This window comes from Nomascus leucogenys, chromosome 6, assembly GCF_006542625.1.
Source record: "Nomascus leucogenys isolate Asia chromosome 6, Asia_NLE_v1, whole genome shotgun sequence".
NCBI lineage: Eukaryota > Metazoa > Chordata > Mammalia > Primates > Hylobatidae > Nomascus > Nomascus leucogenys.
The window spans coordinates 37,130,294-37,140,923 of record NC_044386.1 but is presented as its reverse complement, the minus strand read 5'-3'; the positions used below and the strand labels follow the sequence as shown (position 1 = coordinate 37,140,923).

Here is a 10,630-nt window from a genome sequence, read left to right as displayed (position 1 = left end):
CAGAACCACAATGGGGACCTAGAGCTTCATTCAGCACTTTTATCGTCTCTCAAACCTTTGACATTTTTTTTTTTTTTCTGACCAAATGTAGGAAAATAAGTCTTCCAGAACAGAGAGCCGAATATCTTTTCCAAAACATTAGATTAGGCAGGCTGACCGGGTATCAAAGCAGTTCTTAATGGGATATGGGATTAATGATAAGGCTCTCTAGTAAAGAAAAAAAAGTTAGCTGAAGTGGAATTCAAGGTCAAGATAATCTAACATTATCCTAGAAAAAGTTAACTTCCTCAATCAGTCCTTGTCTGAAAGGTTTTGAATAAAAATAATAGCATGCAATTAGTAAATAGATATTTGAGGAATCCCCAAAGATTTGAGGACATGAAGTTTCTTTTTTTATATCAAAAACATTAGGGGAGAGTGCAAACTCAGGCCCCCCACTACCATAAATTATGCAGTCGAGTGTCTCACATTTGGGGGAATATCAGGAATCAGCACCTTGGAGGCAATGGTTAAGCCTCACTCTGAGAAAACCACCTTTGTGATTATGGGATCTCTCCTGCCAGGTAAATATTATGTATGAGGTTTCTTGAAAAAAGAAAATTTAAGAAATGAATGGAATCAAGTACCTTATCTTGTAAAGAACTACAATACTATTGAGTGGGAGGAGGACAAGAACTGTGTAGAAAAAACATTCGTAAGTTGGGAATATTTTCGTATGATGGCAAAATATGAATGAAACTTAACCTTGAAAAAGACAATGAAACTATGATAAAAGAAAATATTTTATTTTTCTAGGGTTAGAGTTCACAGAATATAGCAGGCATCCGGGAGTATCTTCCAGTAAGAGAGTTCATGGGAAGTATGTATGCAAAGTGATGGAAGTTCCCATTTACTGGCACTTGCTGTGGGTCAGATTCTGGGTTACGAGTTTACAAATGATATCTAATTTAATCCTTAAAACAATCCAGTGAGTCAGGTGTTTTCACTTCTATTTTGCAGGTAAAGAAAATAGAGGTTTAGAAAGGTGAAATAACATGTCTAAAATATTACAGCTAGCAAGTATAGGAGCTAGAATTCTAGTTCTTACCTGTCTACCTCCAGACTTTTTACTTTAACTGCTGGATTGCTGTGTCTGTATCGCTCGTCTTCTTTAACCATTTCTTCTTTAACCAAGTTCAATCCAAACACCTATCAGAAATATCTGTAAATCTGGAAAGTTAAACCAATTCTTTATTTTATTTTATTTTATTTTTGCGACAGAGTCTCACTCTGTTGCCCATGCTGGAGTGCAGTGATGGGCAACACTGCAGCCTTCTCCTCCTGGGCTCAAGTGATTCTCCCACCTCTGTTTCCTGAGTCGCTGGGACTACAGGTACACCCCAATATGCCTGGCTATTTTTCAGAACATTTTATTTTTTTTTTGGAGAAACAGGATCTCACTACGTTGCCTAGGCTGGCCTTGAACTTTTGGGCCCAACTGATCCTCCTGCCTTGCCTTGGCCTTCCAAAGTACTGGGATTAGAGATGTGAGCCACCATATCCAGCTAAACCAATTCTTTTAAATTTCTCTGGGCTGGGTTTGATAGTTACTAATCAAAACACTGTAACCCTGAAATAGATTGAGATTTAAAATACATTTAAATTACACGATGTTTTGCATATATATGTAAAAATATGCCTAGCTTACCATTTAAAAAATATAATCCATCTAAATTTTAAAATTTTCTAGCATAAGCATATTTATATGAGGTTACTGTTTTTAAAACTATGTCATGCTTTTCATCTAGCTCTAGTGTTTGCTAGCATAAGCATATTCATATTAGATTAACATTCCATTGGGTTCAAACACTTGCTTCAGCTTCAGTGAATGCCTGTTAGTCACATTAGAAATCTGTTTTTGACATTTGCTATTTAACAAGCCCATTATTTGGCAAGTATTTTCTTAAAAGTGGCCAGTTAAAGAACTGTCTGTAATTTGGGTAGCTTGTCTGAATAAATGAGGTTATGATATTGCCCATAATCAGCTCAAAACTAAGCTTATATTTTATTTACAAGTTGGCAGTTGACACCAGTCTGATGAGAAAAATGCTGCCATTGGAAAAATGTGGGCCAAATATTGAAGACAAGCAGTTTTTTGTACATCCCATTTGGATACGGCTTGAACTAAAGGGCTCTCATTTGGCTCTGGTGATGGGGGTTCATGGTTCACCTTTAAAACTGATATGGTCCTTACCAACCTCATATTCTTTACAAAATCTTTGATCAGTTCGCAATCCCACTGCATACTCAAACACATTGGTAAGCTGACTATCACACAAGTACATCATAGTATTAGAAAGATGGGTGATGACTTGGTCCAGAGCAGCGGGTAACTGTGTCCCCTGATAGGTACTGGGTAAAGGATTACAGAAAAGGTGCTATGTGCTCTGGGTTTGAAGGCTTTGCAACACGCATCAGGAGAGCAAAGCCATGCATCAGAATTTACTTTTGGGCATTTTTAATTACGGTTTTTGTTTACTTTTCCAGTAGAAATTAACTGTTATTTGTCCTTTCCACACAGAAAACATTTTATCCACTTTCCCCACTTATTACTGTAGAATGTATGTTGGGCATCCCCGGGCCTTGACTCTTAGGCTTGTCATTCTTCAGACATCCCAAACTTCTGGAGACTTGACTGAGGACCAGGCAGGATGAATGATCTGTGCCAGGAGGCAACATTGTCTTTTCGCATGGCCTGATTTCAGGAGAAAAAGCAGATTCTGTAGAACTGGCCCTGGAAGTCAGCATACTGCAAGTGAGAATGATATTGTTAAATCCACTGACAACAACTTAGCTCTCTTTCTGTTCCTCAAGTCGCTTCTTATCCCTAATAAGCCCACCATAGCAAAGAAGCTAGACTGTGGGTACTAGATTATCATGTTTAGCTTGGTTAAGCCTCAGAGCCTAATGATGACTGCATACTTCTACCCCACCACTACTGGCAAGGGAGACCTTGTGGGCACATCCATACTCATTGTATTAGTCAGGGTTCTCTAGAGGGACAGGGCTAACAGTATAGATGTATATATGAAAGGGGGTTTATTAAGGTGTATTGACTCACGCAATCACAAGGTGAAGTTCCACAATAGGCCATCTGCAAGCTGAGGAGCAAGGAAACCAGTCCGAGTCTCAAAACCTCAAAAGTAGGGAAATCGACAGTGCAGCCTTCAGTCTGTGGCCAAAGGCCTGAGAGCCCCTGGCAAACCATTAGCATAGGTCCAAGAGTCCAAAAGCCGAAGGACTTTGAGTCCAATGTTCAATGGCAGGAAGCATCCAGCATGGGAGAAAGATGGAGGCCAGAAGTCTTAGCCAGTCTAGTCCTTCTACGTTCTTCTGCTTTTATTCAAGCTGAGCTGGCAGCTGATTAGATTGTGCCCACCCAGATTGAGGGTGGGTCTGCCTCTCCGAGTCCACTGACTCAAATGTTAATCTCCTTTGGCAACACCCTCACAGACACACCCAGGATCAATACTTTGCATCCTTCCATTCAATCAAGTTGACACTCAATATTAACCATCACACTCATCTTGTAGATTAGAAGGGCACACTAAGTTCTGGATTATGGTTTGAGAAAAAGATCACTGTTATCCTATTAGGTATATGAACTTTATTTTGTAAGAATTAAAAGGGTAATTGTATAATTTAGGGGGACAGCAGGCACTTATTGGTAGCCTATGTAATAAGCTTACAATTTGACTTTGTGATGGAGGGAAAACATTTTCCAGTTGGGCTTGCTTTTCCTGGCAGGACTACGATAAGAGATCTGAAAGCAGTTGAGATTTACCTGACAACTGTGGTTCTTTGCCTTTTTTCTACTGTAATACATATGCTCACATATGAAACCATTTCATAGGTGAATGTGGATTTAGACAGTTAAATTACTGTTGGAATAAAATAGATTTTGGATAATGCATAAATGACATCCCCTAGCTTCTAATTTTTTTTTTTCCAAAATTCCTTTGTCACACACCTGTGTATCTCAACTTCCCAGATGAGGAGAGATAAATGTAAAACAGTAATGGTCTTTTTCTTTGCCCACATAGTGTTTCTGGCCTAGACTGACACAAATTAAAAGATCAAGGACAGATGTCCAGTGACGTAAGTGGAGGAGAGAGAGTGGGGAGGACACACTAGTCAGTATGTGTTTTCTGCTTGGGATAAAAGTTTTTGAGAAACTAAAATGTGAGTTGGAGGGTATATTGAATGATGCCTCTTGCTAGGTGTACCCATGGAATTGTTATTGTACATATTTACATATGAGGTGTAGCAGAATAAAAAAGGTGGAAAATTACTATTAAATGGATTTGCTTTACAATGATCACAATCTCAATTAAGAATGTAGTGATACAGTTTTGTCTTTCTGGATTTGTGACAATTTGGGCTTGTCTTTAGTAAACTATTAATGGGTCAGACTTGGTCTTGTGACTGGCATCTGGAGAACAATGTAATTTCAGACATTCATGAGAAAAGAAAAGATGTTGGAATTATACATAAAAGTAGCCTGAGAGTTTGACATTCTTTTTCCTGTTAGTACATGGGAGCATAGTTATTTGAAGAACAATATTTCAAATATATGGTCCTTTGAGTAGGAATGCTACTGTGTTACCCATAATTTTCGAGATTTTTTAAAGCTAAAATTAGCAAAGTTTTTTGGTTTTTGTTTTCAGCTACACTGAAGACCAGCTAATTTTTCTCTTCCAACATATATTGAATGTTTACAAAGGCCTTACCTAGTATTGCCTAAATATGATGAGAACTGGAGTTGAGGGTCATGAAACCTGAATTTTATCATTAATTTATTTATCAATTATTTATTAAGCCCCTATTACATATTCTGTATTGAGAAACAAGGATGGATTAGACTAGTTTCTGTCATCAAAAGTAGTAAAAACGTGTGGATTATAATTATCTATCATTGTGAGACATCTGCCCACCTCATACAATGAATAAATATGCATAGGTATGGGTTCATAAACGCAGTTTTGTTTTGTTTTAAGCTTATATAAATAGTATTCTGAATTTATCATTTTGAAATTTTGTTTTTGTACTTATTTTAAATTGCTGTTATTGTTTATTGTTTAATTATTGTGAATTATCCCCTTATAAAAATATATAAAATATATTTATTTCTTTTTTGATTAGTCAGAATTTTGATTGTTCCGGTTTTTGCTGTTATCAAAAAAGATGTTGTGAATATGCTTGTCCATGTCCCTTACGCCTATGTGTGTTAAAGTTTCCAGGAAGAAACTTACGTGGTCATAGGAAAAATGCATTTTCAACTTTATCAGCTAAGGCCAAATCCAAATCGTTTACCAAAGAGCATGTACCAATTCACACTCATCAGTAGCATAAGAGAAGTAAAACAGCCTCTTATTGCCAGGCTTCTAAATGTTTTGTCAGTTGAATGAACATCAACTAGTGTCATATGATTGTTTTAGTGGTAATTGTCCTGAATTCTTTAAGTTTGAGTTGTGTTTAACATATTTATTAATACTTTTAGTTTCCTCCCCATGAATAATACTGAGCTTTTGGTCATTTTATTTGCTTTAGATCACTCTTTTATTACTTATTGACTTGATCCTTATTCTTTATATAGTAATCTAAGTATTAATTCTTTGCAATTTGTGGATAAATATCTTTTCCTGGTTTATCATTTGTCTTTTATTTTTGTTTATAGTTCCCTATCCTACTCAATTCAGTATATTTGAACTTATCAATCATTCTCCTTTGTTTTGTTCTTTTTTCTCATCCAAAAAATATGTTACTACTCCAATTCATAAATTATGTTCTCCTATATATGCTTCTGAAATCTTTAGAATTTTAGTTTAAATATTTGTTAATAACTCATCTGTAATATGTTTAATGTTTGGTTTTTATGCTACTTTTTTCATATGTTTTACTTCTATGCATATTACAAACTACATAATGGATTATTATTATTTTTGCTTTAAGTGGGTAATTATTTTTTAAAGAAATTATTAACTAAAGTCTTTCATACTGGCCATTTCTAATGCTCTTCAATTCTTTCTGTAGACCTGTGTTTATATCTGGTATCATAACTTAAAGCTGAAGTACTCCCTTCACCAATTTTTATAGTTCCAGTCTGCTGGCAATGAAGTCTATCAGCTTTGTTAGTCTGAAAATGTTTTTACTTCACCTTCATATTTGAAGGCTATTCTACTGAATATAGACTTTTAGGTTAGCAGTGACTAAAAAAAATTTTTTTTAGCTCTTTAAAAATACTGTTTCATTGTCTTGTGGGATGCATTATTTCTCATATGAAGTCAGCATTCATTCTTGTTTGTATTTTTCCCCTTTGGTGCATTCTCTCCCTCTCTCTCTCTCTCTCCATATATATGTTACACACACACACACACACACACACACACACACACACACACATACACACGGAAAAGCCAATGGTGTTGCTCTGGTATGAGTCCGAACATTTGACAATTGGTAGTGCTGATGGTGTAAGTCCCAGTCTAAGGGCAGGAGAAGACTGATGTAGTAGTTCAGTCAGGTGTAGAAAGAAAATTCTCTCTTCCTCTACCTTTGTGTCCTATCCAGGCCCTCAGTGGACTGGATGATGTCTATCCACCTGGAGAGGGATATCTGCTTTACTCAGCATACTGATTCAAACATGAATCTCGTCTAGAAATACTCTCACAGACACACCTGAAATACTATTTAACCAAATATCTGGGCATCCTGTGATCCAGTGAAGTTGACACGTGAAAGCCATAACACATACCCATTCTCTTTTTCTTCTCTTTGGTTATATTTGAGGGTTTCCTCTTTCTCATATCCTATCTAAATTCCTTCCTTCCTTCATTCCTTCCTTCTTTCCCTCCTTCTTTCTCTCTCTCTCTTTTCTTTTCGTTTCTTTTCTTTTCTTTCTTTTTCTTTCTTCCTTCCTTCCTTCCTTCCTTCCTTCCTTCCTTCCTTCCTTCCTTCCTTTCTCTTTTCTTTCCTTCCTTCCTTCTTTCTTTCTTTTTCTTTCTTTTCTTTCTTTCTTTTTCTTTCCCTTCCTTCCTTCCTTCTTTCCTTCCTTCCTTCCTTCTTTCCTTCTTCCTTCCTTGCTTCCTTCCTTCCTTCCTTCCTTCTTCCCTCCTTCTTTCTCTCTCTCTTTCTTTCTTTCTTTTCTTTCTTTCTTCTTTCTTTCTTTCTTTCTTTCTTTTTTTCTTTCTTTCTTTTTCCTTCCTTCCTTCCTCTTCTTTCCCTCCCTCCATCCCTCCCTCCCTCTCTCTCTCTTTCTTTCTTTCTCTCTCTCTTTCTTTTTTCATCTTCTGTCTTTCAAAGGAATTTACCCTGTTGGTTATATTGCTTTTCTTTGAGAATTAACACTTTACTTATTTTATTTATAATTAATTAGCACATAATAATTATATATATTTATTGGATACAATGTGATGTTTCAATGCAAATACACATAGTATTATGACCAAATTGGGGTAATTTCCACATCCATCACTTTTAACATTTATTATTTATTTTTTGTGACAATATTCAAAATCTCTTCTAGCTACATGAAATATGCACTGCATTGTTATAGTAACCCTGTTGTATTTCTTAATGATATTCTTACTGGCAGCAATTAACCATCCTCAGATCTATTCAACTCTTTAAAAAACACATTTTACCCCACCACCTCTTCCCTCTGTTATCTTAGTTTTCTCTCATTTCCTAGCATATCTTTCAAGAGAGTTGTATCTACTTGCAGTTGCTATTTCCTCAACCCTCCACTCACCCCTTAACCTGTTCCAACCTGACTGGCTAAAGTCACCAACCACCTCCATGCTACCAAATGCAATGGAGATTTAAAATTATTTATAAGTGTCTCAGCACAATATGACATCATTGAATATGCCTCATTTATTTAAATGATCTCTTTATTGGTTACTGAAATAGTATATCTTTCTGGTTTCCTTTCCTACCTCTTTGGCATTTAATCTCTTGTCTTCACTGGGTGCGCATTCTCTTCATATTGGCCATCAATTACTGGGATTATTTGAATTTCATTTGTAGATCTTTTTTCTTTTCATACTCTTTACTTTTATATTAGAAAATCTCATCTTTTGTTTGTTTGTTTTTTGAGAAGAGTCTCACTTTGTTGCCCAGGCTGGAGTGCAGTGGTGCCATCTTGGCTCACTGCAACATCTGCCTCCTGGGTTCAAGCGATTCTTTTGCCTCTGCCACTGGAGTACCTTGGATTAAAGGCAGGCATCACCACACTTTGCTAATTTTTGTATTTTACAACCATGTTGGCTGGGCTTGTCTTGAACTTCTGACCTCAAGTGATTCGCTTGCCTCAGCCTCCCAATGTGGTGGGATTACAGGTGTGAGCCACTGCACCCAGCTGGGAAATTTTATCTTTAACCATGGCTTCAATTACCATGTACCTATTTTTTTTATAGCTCTTGGATATTTTTTCTCTAGTCTAGAATTCTTTTCTGAACTCCAGACACATATTGGACTATACACTCAATATTGTCCCTCAGATATCTGAAAAAATTCTCAAATTTCAAAGGTACAATATCATTCTCATGATTTTGTTACATCAAATATAATCCTTTTCAACTATTTTTTTATATGATGAATGGGACCATTATTCATCCATTTTGTCATGTCCAAAATCTAGGGGTCTACTTTTATCTTCCCCCTACCCTCCAACATAAATCAAATTTATTACCTAGTTAACTTTAAAATAGATATTCAATCTATAATATCTTTCTGTCAAGGTCTATTTATATCAACAGAAGCTTAGTTCAAGTTGCCATTTTTCCTTGTCTGGACCACCATAATTATTCCATGACTGTTATCAGCTATATGTTTAACAGTATGTACATTGAGACTTTTAATTGTTTCAGAGTTTTTGCCACAGCTCCAAAGCTGAGAACAATAGGTAAAAGATACCCCTTAATTCTGATGTACTGCTAGTCATCTTTGTAATTTATTAGAGAAACAAATTTATGATTCCATATGGCTTATATAAGAGAATTCTAGAGTTTACTGAGAAAATTTAGAGAAGAAGAGAATGTTTCCAGGGCCCTGGTAACTTCAATAAGAGGACATTTCCTATAGTTTTTAGGGTTGATAAATTCTCAGTACATTTAATCTGGCAGGGATACTGCAGATTTTTAAATGACATTGTGGTTATTGTAGAGCTAGTTTTATTTGCTTACCTCTCTCCTGAGACTCTTGCCCTTTCCTTTGATGTTAAGCTTTATCTGACACTTAAAGTAGAGATTTTGCTGCGTTTCAGCTTCTGAATTGTGAGACATTTCTGTAGAGAGATTAGCATGACTTTACAGGCAAAATTCTGTAGCCCTTTTTCACCCAAAAGTTCCTGTATCTTCCAAAAATAATTTCAAGTATTCTCCCTCTAACTATAACAGGTATGTACGGTTATGAAAGGAACTAAGGGAAGAAATCCCTTTCAATGTTTCAATTCCCTTGTACATGAGCTGTCTGGCACTTTACCTATGGGAACTGCCAATGCAGCTTGTTTGCTGACAAAATATAACTCTGCAGAATTATCACACAGTTTCATGGTTTAAAAGTCAGATGGAAATACATCTCTTCTGTACCTAATTGCATTCTTGTTGTGGTTACTGATTGTTTGACAATATTAGCAAATTTTTCTGTCATCCATATTTCCAGCAGGGCCTCCAGTGTGAAGCTAGATTCTTAATTCCACAAAACTCTCCCAGATAAAAAGGGTAAAATGAGATATGCCAAGCAAGAACAAAAAGATAGAAAATTAATGCTGATTCTTTTAGATAGCCTGTTCTTTTTTATCATCTCTACTAAGCCAAATGATATTTCGTGTCAGAATTTTTCAGAAAGCGCTAGTATCAAAGACATCTACAGATGTGGGAGGCTGTAACATGATTGTATGTGTAACTTCTTCCATCTGTAGAATTGTTCATAAATTGTAATAAAATACCTCATGGAGTGTATTTTGCTGAAATATGTCACTTTTACAAGGGTCTGTTTTATATTTATTTATTATTATTATTATTATTGTTATTATTATTTTTTTAATTTTTTGAGACGGAGTCTCGCTCTGTCGCCCAGGCTGGAGTGCAGTGATCCGCCCGCCTCGGCCACCCAAAGTGCTGGGATTACAAGCGTGAGCCACCGCGCCCAGCCTTATTATTATTTTTTTTGAGACAGAGTCTTGCTGTGTAGCCCAGGCTGGAGTGCGATGGCGCGATCTCTGCTCACTGCAAGCTCCACCTCCTGGGTTCACGTCATTCTCCTGCCACAGCCTCCCAAGTAGCTGGGACTACAGGCGCCTGCCACCACACCTGACTAATTTTTTTTTGTATTTTTAGTAGAGATGGGGTTTCACTGTGTTAGCCAGGTTGGTCTTGATCTCCTGACCTTGTGATCCACCCGCCTTGGCCTCCCAAAGTGCTGGGATTACAGGCATGAGCCACCACACCCGGCCTGTAAGGGTCTGTTTTATAAATTAGACCATGTCAAGTACTTTGGGAGAGACAATGGAGAATGCATTTCAAGGGTTATTTTAGCTACCCAAAGGTATTGTTGAAAGCATACAAAACCAAAAACTCTTAAGAAATTA

General features: G+C 36.6%; 1 non-coding gene across 1 annotated transcript; it reads right to left on the bottom strand.

The window, feature by feature from the left end:
• Positions 1 to 408: 408 nt before the first annotated feature.
• On the bottom strand, positions 409 to 571 carry LOC115835685. Its single transcript, XR_004030714.1, has one exon. It is a non-coding gene; the product is annotated as a U1 spliceosomal RNA (small nuclear RNA).
• Between the last annotated feature and the right edge of the window lie 10,059 nt (positions 572 to 10,630).